The 15,981-nt window shown below is 41.0% G+C and overlaps 1 protein-coding gene across 2 annotated transcripts in view; it reads right to left on the bottom strand.

The window, feature by feature from the left end:
• ttyh2 (tweety family member 2) overlaps positions 1-15,981 on the bottom strand; it is a 111,209-nt gene that overhangs the window by 87,603 nt on the left and 7,625 nt on the right. For both annotated transcript variants that reach the window (XM_030755684.1, XM_030755685.1), the window contains exon 2: positions 8,546-8,719. The gene's annotated coding sequence lies outside the window, so the exon portion shown is untranslated. The remainder of the gene's footprint in view (positions 1-8,545; positions 8,720-15,981) is intronic.

Below are 15,981 nucleotides of genomic sequence, written 5' to 3'. Positions count from 1 at the left end.
AGATTAACAAGAAGCCAGTTTTCCACTTCAGTACAAATCCAGTGTGAAATCCACTTGGCAAACACATCCATGTTCTGTTTCATCCAGTAGATGGACAAAATCAAAGTCAGGAATCAGATGAAGGAAAGTTTACTTCCCACAGGATATTTCCCCCAACTTCCCTGATCCCATAGCACATCCTCTTAGCTTACCAAGTCAGGCAGCATAAATCTTTTAAGAGCACTTCAGAACAAAACAGGTCCCTCTAATGAGGCTACTACTGCAAATGATGATGAACTGCTCTGAACACAAGAACAACACACTTTGTGATTCTATAAAGTAGCTAACGCTGACTTTAACTTAAAGCTTGTGTTTTAGTTTAAGACAACACAGCAGTGCAGACCAGACAGATGGATATGATCTGATAATATTATCAAAGGATAAAAAGACTTAGACTTTATTCCACAATGGCCTCTACAGGAGGGACACAGACATAGTTAAACATGTAAAATAAAAGAATAAACTCCCTCACAAAATGTAATAAAATAATAATAATTCATCACTACTAAATTGTGCATTCAGTGTCTTTTCTGTTCAAAAGAGGACTCAAACACAGAAGCTGGAACAAAAATACAAGAAGGTAAATTAAACAAAAGGTTGAAAAACTAAACACAGCACAAAGAGAGAAGAATGAAACCGAAGCAGATCACAGGTGAGAAACCCGCACAGAGAGTCCAGATTAGAGACTCTAAATACAGAGAAACTGACTGGGAAACAGGACACAGGGAAACCAATGAGGTTTGGGCTGACACTCACATGCACGCACGCACACACACACCACTAAAAACATGAGTAAATAAAGGAGGACCCAGACAGATCTTATAAGATTTACCAATCCTGGTTACACTGATTAGTTCCCTTCTTTGAAGGCACAAACAGATTTGATTACATTAGCAGGATTCACTCATCTGTGATAAATGCACACTTTTCCAATCACTGACCAGGGGATATACTGATATTAGCAACTCTGCACCTAGAAGAATGACAGATGGGAGGGTGAAAAGTTTCCTCCAGTGGAGCAAAAGCTCTTTTTGGAGGGCTGTGAGGAATTAATAGAGACTATCTGAACTACAGATGATATCATATAAGCAGCAAAACAAGAAAGAAGGGGGTGGCAGAAAGTGGTCAAAAATTACACTCATTTTATTTTTATACTGTGCTTTTTACTACCTACTTAATGGGGTACACGTTGTGAGTACTGGGGTTTTGTCTTTAGAACTGTCTTAATACCATATACTGATATGACAGCATCACACAGTTGCTGCAGATTTATTGGCTGCACATCAATGAAGTGTTGCTCTTTTGAATTGAGATCTGATGACTGTGGAGGCCATTTGAACTCACTGTCATGTTCAAGAAACATCCAAAGTGTGCCACACCATCACACCAGCAGCAGCCTGAACTACTGATATCAGTCAGGATCCATGTTTTCATGATGTTTGCCCAAATTCTGAACCAACCATCCAAATGTTGCAGCACAAACTGAGACTCATCAGAACAAGCAACTTGTTGCCAGTCTTCTATTGCATGATTTTGGTGAGCCTGTGCAAACTGTGGTTTCAGTTTTCTGTTCTTAGCAAACAAGAGTGACAGCTGGTGTGGTCTTCTGCTGCTGTTTCACATCTGTTTAAGGTCTGATGTGTTGTGCATTCAGAGATGCTTTTGCCTTTGGTTGTTGGTTATTTGGAGGACTGTTGCCTTCCTGTTAGCTAAGGCAGTCTGGCCATTCTCCTCTGACCTCCTTTTTGAACTGCTGCTCACTGGATATTTTCTCTTTTCCAGACCATTCTCTGTAATCCCCAGAGATGGTTGTGGGGAAAATCCCAGTAGATCAGCAGACCAGCCAGTCTGGCACCAACAATCATGCCACATTCAAACCCCTTAAATCACCTTTCTTTCCCATTCTGATGCTCAATTGGAAATTCAACAGCCCATCCTGACCAGGTCTACATGCCTAAATGCACTGATTGTGTTAACGAGCAGTTGAACAGGTGTACCTAACAAAGTAACATATCCTAACCTACAGCATAACAGTCGTAAAGTAAAAGACATTATCAAAACCAAAAATACAGATAGATGAATCGGAGTAAGATCAGTGAATTAGGAGACAGAAATTCAAAAGCAGAAATCAATGAAAAATAAATGCTTCTAGTTGTTAGCTGTCATGACCTTCATGTGTCCACTGCAGCAAAGATCTTCTTATTTATATCGTCTTCTTTATTCTCAGTATTCTGACCAAGTACCAGCATACAAAGGGCCTGAAAACAAAACAGTAAAGCACAAAAATATTTTTCACACAGAACACTTCATGTTCTCTATGTTTTTAAAGTAAATAGAAAAAAAAAGCTGGGAAAGGACCAGCTGGGCTCAGCTTGACCCCTGCAGTAGAGCTGGCTATCATCAATCAAATTCAGATGTTACAGCAGAGGGGCTCTTCCTGTGAACTCTGCAGCAGTGCTGACTCCAATTTGGTAAAAAGTAACCTCACAGGACATACTGTTTGTGTCATATCACACAGTCTCTTCATCATTTTGTTTATGTCACATTTATTTTGGTGGTGTGTATATATTTATTTTCCCTGCTGACTGAAGTGGCTCTCTAAAAGTATGGATTCACTGTACACTAAAGGGTCAAGGTGATTGGCCAATTGATTGTTCACTTTAATTCATTTTTTTATTGCTATTATTATTTTTAATGATCACAACCAGTTTCTGCCACTGGAATGGCTTAGGCATGGTTAAGTTTCACTCCATCATCTACTTAATGAACCTGCTCCTGAGTCGGTGTGATGTTATGGATTTGTTGCTGTGACAACTAATCCAACAGCTGCTTTTAAGAACCAAGAAATCCAGGATCAAGCCACATGGTCACCAATTTTAATCCAGCTAAAACTTTAATCCGCGTATGGAGAAGAGGCCCGGGGAAGCACAGGAGACATGGGGCAACGTAAGAGAGGTGAAACAAGAACTTCATCAAAATGCAGTATGTCTCCTTGTCCCTGTCACAAACGGCAGTGTTTTACTCCCTAATCTCACATAATCTGATTTATAATTAGAGAGTAAACACCCTTAAATCAGATAAATGAGTCATTACACTCTAATGCTATTAAGTCTGTTTTAAAATCCTGAACTGCACATCTACCAAACTGGATGTAGTAGAACTGAAGCACAACAGTGCTACACCTAGTTGGAGCATATTAATATACTTTCTCTCTGTTTTAGCAGTCTGGAGAGATGTTGAAATCAAAGATAAGCAGTGCACATGAAAACCACGAAGGTAAACATTGCGTATGTCCAATGACCTTTTAATCAGGACTAAAAAAAGAAAGCACTAACTGTACAACAATTAGCTGCTGTCATACTTTTTTCAGAGGTTTTTCTCTGTCATCAGTTGAAATGGCTTCTGTTCCCATCAAATAAAGCAGTGCTCATTAAGAGATACTAAATTATTAATCTGAATTTTCTTAAAATGTAGAGCGTCTCCCCACATGAAAAATGTATGGTACAAAGCAGTGAAAATACAGTGGAAAACACTAACTAGCAGAGGACCAGGACTACGGGAACTCTAGGCAATTCCTGTCTAATGGCATGCAGAACAATCATCTGAGTTTTTGGTATTTTGACTTGACAGCTTGGCTCATGTTGTCAGATGTTCTTGAGAACCCTTAAGAACTGACTTCTTAGGTCCCAGACTAAATTTCAGACCCTGCCTCATGACCTCGAGACTTCTGGGTTTGTAAGAATCTATTTTTAGTGAATAGGGGGAAAAAAAAAAAAAAATCAATTTACTGAATCACACTCTTCATAGTTAATTGACTGCTTGCCAGGCTGGGCCCCCTTTATTTGCCACTCTGCCTGTTAAACTTTCTATTTTCATACACAGAACATGAGCAGTTTATATCAACATCTGGCACAAAGTTACCACATGAACTGAATCTGCAGGGAGCCACCTTTTAGAGGTTTTTCACTGGGAATGAACCAAAACAGTAAAGTGGGACTGGACAGCTAAACAATGACCTGAAACATATTATAAATCTCTCTAAAAACTGCATATTCAGGTGAAAAAGCTTCATCTCTACAACTGATTTTCTTACATAGTTTATAAAGGTTCACCACATACTCTGTCTAGTCTTTACAGAGGTATTAAAAACTGCTAATCTGCCTCACTAAATCCACTGCAGGTATGTGGTTTATTTAATGGTGCCCCATTTCAAATTTTATAATATCACTGACTTAATCATAGGGCTGGAAAATTAATCAGTTTTTAATTTCAATCATGATCCTGGCTTCCCACAATTGAATGAACATGATCAAGTGATATGGAAAATGTGTGCTTCGCTAATAGAATGCAAAGCAAAAGCAAACAAAGTGCTCCCTAAATCAACGCCTGCATCATGCAGCTTGAAGTTTCCTTGACTAGTCTGTGTGAGTAACACTTTGTTAAAGACAGATATATATATATATATATATATATATATATATATATATATATATATATATATATATATATATAAACAAATTCAAATGTCTGGCACAGGAGACGGCATAGACCATCTCTTGTGTTAATGTCCTGGGACATTAACCAAGAAAGAAACCTCATGCAGAGTGCTGTGGAGTGTCTGCACTGAAAAGCAGCACAACTGAGTTATTCAGCTGTCTGAAAGCACAACACAAACTGATCTGACGAATGCATATAAGCTAAGAAAAAAAATGCAATGGCTGCTAATGTGAATCATCCAACAACAACTCAGATATCCATAAAAGTGAGCCTGCACAGTACATCTGCGTATCCATCCAGCTCACCAAAATGCACTGAAATCACCAGTGAAGATGCCTTCTAATCATTGTCCAGTAAATTTGGTGAGTTGTGAAGGCTTTGGGAAAGTCATCCACTTACTGGACAAAAGATATGATATCCCCTCGTACAATACTTTTCTAAAGTGGCAAAATGTGCAGTGTATGTAAAATGTTGGTATCCCACAGCTGCCGAGCATCTTGATACAAGACTTATTCATATCCATCATGCAGGTACAATGCACTGAGTTAAGGACCAATTTTATTTTGCTACAAAGATTTGCATATTAGCAGGAATGTAGCACAACATAGATGTAATAACAGTACAATCAAAATCATTTTTGTCAATAAAATCAATGAAAAATCAAATAATGATCTCAGTATTGATCAAAACCATCATAATTCTGCAGCCTAATCAATCACAAAATATTTCCAGTAGATAACCAACATTGAATGAGTGGCACCCTGCATGACTTTGAGACCCATTTTTCTGAACTTCCATTTCAACTGTTTTGTATTTTTGATTTTATTCAGCTTTTACCTTCCTTTGGTTAGGTATAGCCACTAAAAGTACTTAGATAAAACAGCCCTTCAGGTGTACAAAGCAACAGCTGTTAGCTTACCACAGAATTTTGCGTGACTCTTATACTAACACCACATGACCGGCAGATGTCTCCTACATAATTTGTGTTGCTCTGTTTATAATTATAATGGATGATAAGAGCCTACCGGGCCAAGCAGAAAGCAGAGGACCCTGTGTGGGACTGGTAAAAACCGATGGGCTGGTAACATCTGAATCAGGTAGCTACTAAGCATGGCTGTCACATGGTCGACTATCCACTCCTTGTGGCTAGTCGACAAATTCATTTATCTACTTTGCGAGGACAGAGCATCTTATTGAGGGACTTGATGGGTTTTGTGTGGTGATGTAAGTGCTGTCTGTGTTACATAAGTTCACATGTTCAAGCCTGACACAACAGTAGAAACTTTAATGAATGAAAAGTTGGATCTTGCCAAAATAATTGAGTGCTGGAGGCTGCCTATGCCAGCTAAAGGCTATAATACTAACATCATTAATCTATTGTATATATCACAGCTAAGCTAACGTCACTTCACATCAGGGAAGTTTTCAGTTCACCACAGACTTGATGAGATAAAGAAGCCTCCAGCCAAAACAAATCACATTAGCTGCAATGCTGCTCCATTATAAAATCTGAAGGGAAACACTGGGTCTGATATCATCTTAATAATAGTAAAAAGAAAACATTTATCCTTTAAAATAGTATCATTTCAGCATTTGAAGTGCTTTATTTAATGCTTGCTTTTGCATAAAATATCATACTTAAGCTTAAAATTCACTACAGATAACACATTTTTCACACATGTGAGGGTGACACAAAATCTATGCTAATGAAAAACACAAATTTATTGCACTGGGTTGCATTACCCTTCCAGCAATATAAACACAAAGTTTTTATAAAAGCAGAATAAGTAGGTTATAATGATAAGTTCAGTATGACCGTTTGATACTTGATGCTGGAGGAAATGCTGTTTGCAAGCAAGTCAAACTAAGAAGTCATTAAAACTGCACCACACAACAATTTTCAGGACCTCTCCAGTATGATATTCCTGCCATATTCCCAAAGAGACATAGAAGGCATTTTCATGGTAGAGTGACATTCATGTACTTCATTTTTTCTAATAAATAATTTAATAATACAATGAAATAAAATGTACAAATATTACTGTAACTCTTGATTCCCCCTCCATTTTTCTTCTGTCTTTTGGCCAGCACCAACACTAGCACACCCCTGCTGTAGACTGCATTTGTTTTCAAATAGAGTGCATATTACACAATACTGTGCAAAAGTCTTGAGCCTCATTTTTACCTAATTTCTTTATATTTTGCTTCCAAGGCTTTTTCAGACATTTTTATTCCAGTCCTTGTACCTGACCATTTTCAGAGGTATGTTTTTTGGTTTTTTAAGCCACTTCACACTGACCCATGAATCATTTAAGCACAAAAAGGTGACCTAACCTAAGAGATGAACCAGTGTTGTGTCTACAAATAACAGACATGTGAGCAAAGAAACAATTTTAAATGGTATCTTTAAGCACTTTGTTACTAGCATCCTGTTACAATAACACATCGTTTGTTCCCATTTCTTTGGTTGAATCTTCGAAAAAAACCAAAGATAACACAGTTTGACATTTTTGTAACAACAAGGTGATTCCCAAAGAGTTATTCGCCTAAAATTTAACATATCTCAGCATGGTCTGCAGTGTGTCCTTAAAAAAAAGAGGGAACTGGGCAAGTGAAGGACAAAAGAAGAACTAGCAGTCCTAAAAAAAATATCTGCAGCAGATGAACATATCTGAAAGTCATGACCTTAAGAAGTAGGAAAAAAGCCAGCAAAGACCTGACACAGGAACATGATCTATCTGCTCACTGAAGCCTCATCAGAAATGGTCTCAGTGGAAGAGTGGCTGCGAAGAAGCCATTCCTAAGGAAGGGAAGCAGGGAGAAAGGCTGCGGTCTTACGGAGTGAAGAATACAAATTTCAGATTTGTGGTTCAAGTCATTGCCAATACACACGGGGGTGGCCAGGGAGAGTGGTACAATACTAAGGGTCTACAGCCATCTGTAAAAGACGTGGAGCCTCTGTCATGGTTTGGGATCATGTCAGAAGTTACTAAACACAAAAAAGTACCATCAGATTTTGATCCACCACGTAATACCATCTGATCAGCAACAACTTCATTTGTCAGCATGACAAACACACTACTTGAATAGAAAAACACACAATGACCATCAGTCATGCATTGGCCTCCCCAAAGCCTCAGCATTACTGAAGCAGTGTCGGAAAGGAATGTTCTTCAAGAAACCTGAAGAACATTCCTGAAGACTGCTCAAAGAAATTACAAGAAATTTCAGGCTCTGTTTCAATAATGCACTTCCCCATTTCCCATTTTCCTAGCAACACAAAGAAACGAGGAGGGATCAAGACTTTTGCACAGGTATATCGTACAGTAAACCAATCTGCGTACATTTTGTTTGTTTTGTTTTGGGTTTTTTTGTTTAAATTTGCATAATAAGAGAGATCTGCCTCCCAGCTGGCTGCCCGAGCCGGTAATGTGCAGTTGCACTTCCACATTGTCAGCAGAGCGCTGAGAATACGCCCACGTCAGGATGGCTTCCATCAACACATTGGTAATAGTGCTTAAGAGTCACCATGCCAGTGGGATATTTTAATACCAGGGTAAACTCAGTGCTGGGTGCATTTTTATTGTGCCTCAAAATATAATGGCCATAGTTTCCTAAAGAGCCATTTCAACAACACAAATCCAAGTTTCTTACTCTTTCTGTGGGACATTTTTAAAACTAGAAACCACAGAAATGAACAAATGGTCAGGATGCAAGAATCTCTGGTGTTTAAGAAGACCAGAAAAGGCTGCAAACACTAGGAGAATACAATGGGATGATAAAGACAAAAAACAAACAGCGTGGACAAAAGCACAGAGAGTCTACGTGCTACAGACTAATAAGTTAGTGTGGGAGTCGAGAATGCACAGTGGAAACATCAGTGCACTTACAGCACCGTACGACCCATAAAGAAAACAGGAAAGCAAAGAACCGCGACAGCAGCAGAGAGCGTGTGTGAACTGTGACGGGGGTCATTCATAACGCGCTGTCTGGGTCATGATTCTCTCACCATGTGGATGAGGCCGGCGGCGACGGCCCGACCAGGTGACGCAGCAGGAGTTGGGTTTCTTGCTTTCCTCCTCTTCTTCTTTATGGCAGCAGCACAGACAGCTCAGGTAGATGGCCAGACACAGAAGGTGAGGCCGAGCCCCGCCGCTGCCACACAGCCCAGGAATATGAGCGACTGCACAGGGTGAGAAGAGGAGTGTGAATCAAACGCATTGTGTCCTTGCAAGGAAACTTTTTTTTTACAAGCATTGTGCCATAACATTCATATCACTATAAGTAAACTCATAGACATCTTTGTTAAGGCCTGTATTTTAACTTTTGTGACATTCAGGCATAATTACATTTTACATCAGGACAGTTGACTCCTCATAAAGGGGAAATCCCACATAACTAACAATAGTTACATTCAAGTAGTCCATCTTTTTCCCCTCAAAGAGTTTGTTAAATGTTTATGAAGTATCAAATGCACCATGTTGGCATAATGAATTATTTTCTACTGGATTATTACTGGCGACGCATGCATGCATGAGGAAGACGTTAACACTGACGTTGTGTAAGATGATATTAAATTGTGCAGTAGTGGAAAACGTTAGTCTCAGTAAATGACATCTAAATAAAAAATTTAACTGCTTTTCTAAATTGTGCTAACTTACCATACAAATAACCAATTTCCAGTTTTCCTGTCACCACTTATGATTTGTGTGGTAATAAGACACAAACAATAATAAATATGCCTGCACAGCCACGGTAACAAGGCCATCTGCATTCTGAGAGGCCCACTCCAACTGGAAAGTGGCAAGGACCCTTCCTCATACATCTCTGCATACACTTTTCTCCCTCTCAACCCCTCCTTTTAGCCCCCATCCCACCTTCTGCGAAAGATGGAGAGTGATGCAAAACATAGCATCAAGACTGTCATAACAGGCCCAACGAAATCTGCATCCATCTGTGAAGCAGATGGGTTTATTCGAGCTCGGTCCCCTCCTTCCCCCCTCTTTACTCTCCTTTTTAGTTTTCCTGAAATCTTTTCAGTGCTGAGCCATCTGTTCTCTGCCTGTGATGTCATGTGTCCTGCAAGTGAAGTGGTGGGATTAAATTCAGCAATGGAAGAGTTACAGGATTATGTGGATGATTGCTATAAAGAGTAGGTAGACTGCAAATTGAAAAATCCTCTGGAATCAGGAAATAGCAACACTGTATATGAAACTCCTGTCAACTGCAAGGTATATTTTCATACAAACATTTAATCTTTGCTCATTTTGCACCACAAACCTTTTAAAACAGTATTTCTTCCCACTGGTCCTCTTCCCAGCTTCATATGTTGGGTTGCCTAAAATATTAGAAACTAACAAAAAGAACAGAGGAAGTGAAGAGATGAACATTTTCATAGAGGGCATCTTGGTTGTTTTCAAATATGATGTGAAGCCGAAGACACCGCATGCTCATTGGCTACAGCTGCATAATCGTTCCTTTCAGCCTAACAATCACTATAATTCACAAAAGGAACTTCAGAAAGTGATCGTGTTTAACGAGGTCACAGGACAAGAGCGCACACACGGCCGTTATTCCACAGGCTTCTGTTCAGGTTTGGCAGTCACATCAAGTGAATAAGGTCCTGGAAACCAGCCTTCACGGGGGAAAAATGTGATCAGGGAACGATTCTACTGAGTCAAAAAAATTGGTCATACCATATTTCAAAATGGAGGACTATCGGTGATAAAACTGTGGTTAAACTGCATGCTTATTGGCTACAAGTTTTCAATCACAAGTCTTTGCCAATGAGCATGTGGTTCACAGACCAGCCCTTCCTTGTCACATCCATTTTTATGGCGATGGTGGAAATGCTCAACGCAAGGCTTCAAAACAGGACCTTCAGAAGGCAATGGGTGATACCAGGGTAAGAGTGAAAATACAAGGAGCAGAAGACGGACGAATTTAAATACCTGCGGTTAACCATTCAAAGCAATGGACAGAGCACACAAAGAGGTGAAGAAGAGGGTGCAGGCAGGGTGGACGGGTGGAGATGAGTGTCAGGGGTGATTTGTAACAACAATAGCAGCAAGAATGAAAGGGGAGGTTTATGAGATAGTAGTGAGGCTGTGATGATGGATGGTTTGGAGATGGTGGCTCTGACAAAAAGAGCAGAGGCCAAGCTGGAGGTGGCAGAGTTGAAGATGTTTAGATTTTTACTGGGAGTGACCGCGATTGAAAGGATTGTAAAAGAATAGCGCAGGTCGAGTGTTCTGGAGAGAAGGGATAGTGCATATAGTGGACAAAGGATGTTGAATATGGAGCTGCAAGGTGAGACGAAGAGAGCAAGACCACAGAGAAGATTGATGGATGTAGTGAAGGAGGACATGCAGAGAGTTGATCTGACAGAGGAAGATGTAAGGGACTGGGTGAGATGGAGGGAGATGATCTGCTGTGGTGATCTCTAAAGGGACCAGCTGAAAGAAGAGGGAGCTGACTACCCTGTCAGGATCAGTACTGTAGAAAGTAGATGTACTTTAAAAAACCGACAGGGCTTCAAAATGTACATGTTACCAAAAGTTACCTGCTTACCTGTGAACAAAGGTCCAGCTACCCGACAAGGCAGCCCAGGGTTTAACTTTTGTTAGCCTCCCTGCAAAAGTTCTCACTCGCAAAAACTATTAAAAAAACATCAGTTTTTGTTTTTCCCCTATAATAAATCAGGTCTGTGCTGCTGTGGGAGACAGTTGCACTGTTAATGCAGGCTCTGTTAATGTTGACTCATGCAGAAGAGCAGCACTGAGACAGGGCACTCAGGAGCTTGCATAAATGTTAAATACTCCTGTTTTTCACTGCAAATTGGACCTGAGTCCTTCAAATAAAATCAGTTCACAAGCACTTAGAGGCATGCGGGAGTAAGGGAAGGCTTCCTTTTTTAGGTTATGCCACAGTCCTTTCACACTTTGATACACACACACACACACACATACAAAGAAATATAAAGAAGCTCTTTTAATGAAAACATAGCACTTTGCAGTTTCACAGATGGGGCTGTAAATGTGTTAATTGCTATGCTCAGACAGATGGATGGCAGCGCTCACTAAGGTGAGACAAAGAGACGGAGAGCGAGCGGCATCTTAAAGCGGGGTGGAGTTTCGAATGATGAGAACTGGCATAAACCGGGTGTAATTGAGGTGAACACAGTAAATGAGATGGAGATGTGGGGGTGCAGGTGGATAATATGAACAGAGGGGGATGGGTGGGAGCCAGCTTTGGATTTTTCAACAGAGGAGAAATAAAGGGGGAAACCCCCGCTGAACGCTGGGCCACCCGGCCACTCTTATTGTCATGGTAACATGCAGGTTAGTTAGGGAGGGATGACGAGTGAAAGCAGACTTATCAGCCTATTTGAATTAAGCAGCATGTGACAGACTTGGTTAAATTGCCATGCCTCTATCTCGTGATTCCTCTGCAGGCAGGCAACGTAGAAGAACTGGAGAAAGTGACAGAACGAGAGGAAAACGAGCGATTATGTTTTCCAAAACCCATTGCATAATTTAAAAAATATATAGGACTTAAGAAGGAACTAATAATTTATTGCTTTTAAAGCAGTTATAGCCAGGACAACACTCTCCACTTTCTGTCTATCATCCCCTCCTACTGTTCTTTCTTCTCAGTAGTAAGGTGCAAAAATAATAGCTTCTAAATTATGTAGCATCTGTTCAGTGGTGGGCTGCACAAAGACACACATGCCCACACCACAAACCCATCCTGGAACCATCATTTCCGAGTACTCCAACCTTCCATTAAGTTTAAAAACACCATTTATCTTTTTACAGCGACCAGAGTGTGCATACATTCGCTCTTTGGTAAATTCTAATTGGCAGGTCTGACCACTTAACTGCTACCTAAATTAGGTTTGAGTAGATTTCCATAAAAACAGGCTCAATATGTTAACAACCCTCTCCTTACTGTAAACTCAAGAGGTTGTGCTGTCCACTCTCTTTTGTTACCTCTCAGTTTTCCCTGTTGACACGGGGGCGGGGGAGCATGAGGATGGAGCCAATGGCACAGGAAAGAAGGAAGATCGAGCTGAGTGTAAAGGCAGGCCCCAAGAACTGGACGGGGGGGGGGGGGGGGGGGGGGGGGGCAAAGAGGAGGTGACAGAGTGATGGAGGGACAGTGAGGGTGGGATGAAAAAAAAAACAAAATAGACAAAAAGAGGTGGTGCAGACAAAGTGGCTGACTGACAAACTGAAGGTTTCCGTGTGCATGAATTCATAATGAGAAGACAACAGACAGGGATACAGCATCCTCATGGCTACCCCAAACACACTCTGTTACTCACTGCTTGGCCCAGTTTCTTTCCCATTACAGTCCCGTTGTAGAGGCCTTGCCTTGAGGCAGGAATGTTGCATAATAATGTGATTTTTCCCAAAATATGAGCAAAATGTGAGAATATGACGAATGCACAAAAATGAACTAAAAGCAAAAAGCAGCCATAAGCTCTGCCCCAAGAATGATTAACATACAAATTATAGGATAATACACCTAACACAGGGAGTTTATTTTGAACCATCTGTTCCTCACAGATATTCTGATGTGGCCCTTATATGAACTTCAAACTGCTAAGCTGCCTGTAGCATGTCCAATGCAAATTAGCTGGAAGTAAGCCGACTCTATCCGTCATTAATCATGTGTATTTTTTTCAAGTCAGTTATTCATTTGTTAAGCAGACTGTGAAAACACCGCTGAGTTCATCATGATGCTTTTATAAAAACTGCATAAAAAAAATAGAACATGGCCGGACAGATTATTGAAAACAACTTAAAAAAGAATGGTTTGCAATTTAAGTGCAGCACAATTACAATCACAGAATGGCCCATTATAGAGAATAAACTGAGGCCTAGACACCATTCACCCACACTCTCATTCAAATGAAGTACAAAGGGAGAGCATAAGAAGCGGTAATAACCTGGGGCAGAAATAACCCAGAGGGCGCTGGCTGAGTCATTTATACTCTCCTGAGTCCATCAAAGGTACCATGAAGGCAGCACAGACGGGACAGTGAGATAACGGACAGCGATGCTGTAATGACCTATCACAAAGCCATCTGAGAAATATAACAAACAGGCAATCTTAAGGCATGGCCATAGCAGGATGGTATTAATGCTTGCACATAAAATTAATAATAATAATATGAAATATTGAAATAATCCCCTGAATGCCCTTACAACATTAAGGATGTTAAAATAATACGGAGTGGAATCTATGCAGCTCGGAGATGTTCATGCTGCTGCAGTCTCAGCGCAAGAGAGTAACTGTGGAATCCAGCTTCATCGTCACTTCAGCTTAATTTCATTGGAAGGACTCTGATTTATTAGAGAACATCTTTCCAAATCTCCCCTGTCCTCGATGAGCACTCACGGCTGCTCTTCTGGAGCATAATGGAAACAGACAGGAAACAGAGCGCATAGAGGTCGTCTATGTCAGCGCAGATGTAAACTCACAACTGCCTAAGTGGTATATGTGGCCTTCACTAAAAATCTATTTTTAATACACAAGTGGTCACCATAATTAATACATAGGAAAAGAAAGCCCCTCCATCTGTTAAAGTGCGTCTGCTAAGCAGGCCTAAGTCATTTAGCAGAGGAATTCCACAAACTTGGAACAGCTCTAAATGAAACACTAAGTGATATGAAGTGTCTTCTGCAAGCACAGGAGCTCCACAGCAGGTGGCAGGCAGTTGTGCGTAGGTGGGGAGGCCTCCAGGCGCTGCGCACATCACTTTACAATGTACAGTGTGTGAGAGTAGCTTGAACGGGCGGGACGTTCCTTCACTGTGATAGGGGTTAAACAGGTGTCAGGTCAATGTGTGAAAAAAGCTCCACCTTGAAATTCAAAGCCTGATGGGCAGCAGGAGCTTCACTCCTGCTTCATTTCTCTTCCACATTCCCCCAAACTCCACAAACACCGACTCCTTCACTTCCATAACAGAACACAACGGCAACTCTCTGTAAAAAGCTCAAATTGCTCATCTTTAGATTGATGCTATCAGGTTTTTACTTTTATTTATACTTAACAAAAGGTACCACAGAAGTTATAACATGCCATTTTCAGTAACCCTCTCAATGACTAATGAGAGTCTTCCGACATAGGGACACAAATTTAAAGCAAACCAAAATTTCCCCATCATTTTTTCTCAACTACATTTACCATTCTGCATGACATAACATAGCACTTTCTCTAATGCCTTGATACCACATGCTGGGTTGAACTGAGGCGCCAAGCGTCTTGAGAAATGCAGGCTGATATGGCGAAGAGGAAAAGCCCCCTACCCAAAGATCAATGGAGCAGCCCAGCTCACTGCCTTCCTCCTGTTCCACTCCAATACGTGGTCGGATGCCCTGGGGACGCGGGCCTTTTCCCGCTCAGCGCATTCAGCCGGGCCTGCCCACGTCCACCGCGGGATGCTATTAAATCCCAGCAAGGTGACCCATGGGACATGGATGAGAAGTCGAGTAAAGTAAGGAAGCGGTGGTGGTGGTGTTGGTGGGTTTAAAACCATGATTTTAATCTATTACCCTAACACTGTGTCAGGGAAGTACTAATACCAGTGTGGTGAACACAAGCATGAAAACATCTAAAGACTGGAGAGGCAAGTGTGGGGGGGTTGGTGGTGGGGGGGGTGGTGTGGGGGGGGGGGTGTTAGTAAAAATGACGGCAGCTTCCACCCACTCCGCTGCTCCTGATCACTGGATTACAAGCTGTCACCACTTAGGTGGGATTTTGCCACATTACTATTGTGAAACTAATTTCAGTGGTAAGCCTACTGTATTGCAATGTAATACTTTAAGTACTACAATTACATATACCAACAAATACCCCATAGAAAGTACTTGCTCTGAAAAAAAAGTGATTCTGATGTGTATCTGCACTGTGCTGTCTTACTTCTCTAAACTGGAAGTGGCTTTTTCAGTTTCTTCTCTAAAACCGTGGTGAACATGGTTCTAGTAAACGAGGCTATGCTGATGAGAAATCTTTGGGTGCAGCAAAGCGCATTATGTTTATTCCTCTCTGAACCCAAAGCCAAACTGTTTCCTCGGGGAGGTCAGGGTGGTCATGATTTTGATTCTACACCATCACAGCAAAGGAAACCCAACCCCCGACTTTCATGGAAGAGCGACCTTCCATTGTTGTTATACTAGAGGGAATGTGGCTATGTGAATCCACTTGTCCCAGTTCACAAAGGCTTTGGTAAATGGCCAAATGCTTTAGATGTGACTCGCTATAGACTTTCAATGTCATATATCACCAACTAAAATTGTGGCCATAGAAGAAAAATAGAAAGGAACCAAAGCCTTTGCAGCATGGTTAGTCATTCACTGCTGTCATATCCTGTTTAACTGTGGTTAGATCAGCATGAGGGTTGGAAATATTGCCTTATTAGTGTAGACCTAAGCCATA

The sequence above is a fragment of the Archocentrus centrarchus genome, chromosome 19 (genome assembly GCF_007364275.1).
Source record: "Archocentrus centrarchus isolate MPI-CPG fArcCen1 chromosome 19, fArcCen1, whole genome shotgun sequence".
NCBI classification, from domain to species: Eukaryota; Metazoa; Chordata; class Actinopteri; order Cichliformes; family Cichlidae; genus Archocentrus; species Archocentrus centrarchus.
This window is presented reverse-complemented; position numbering and strand designations above follow the sequence as displayed.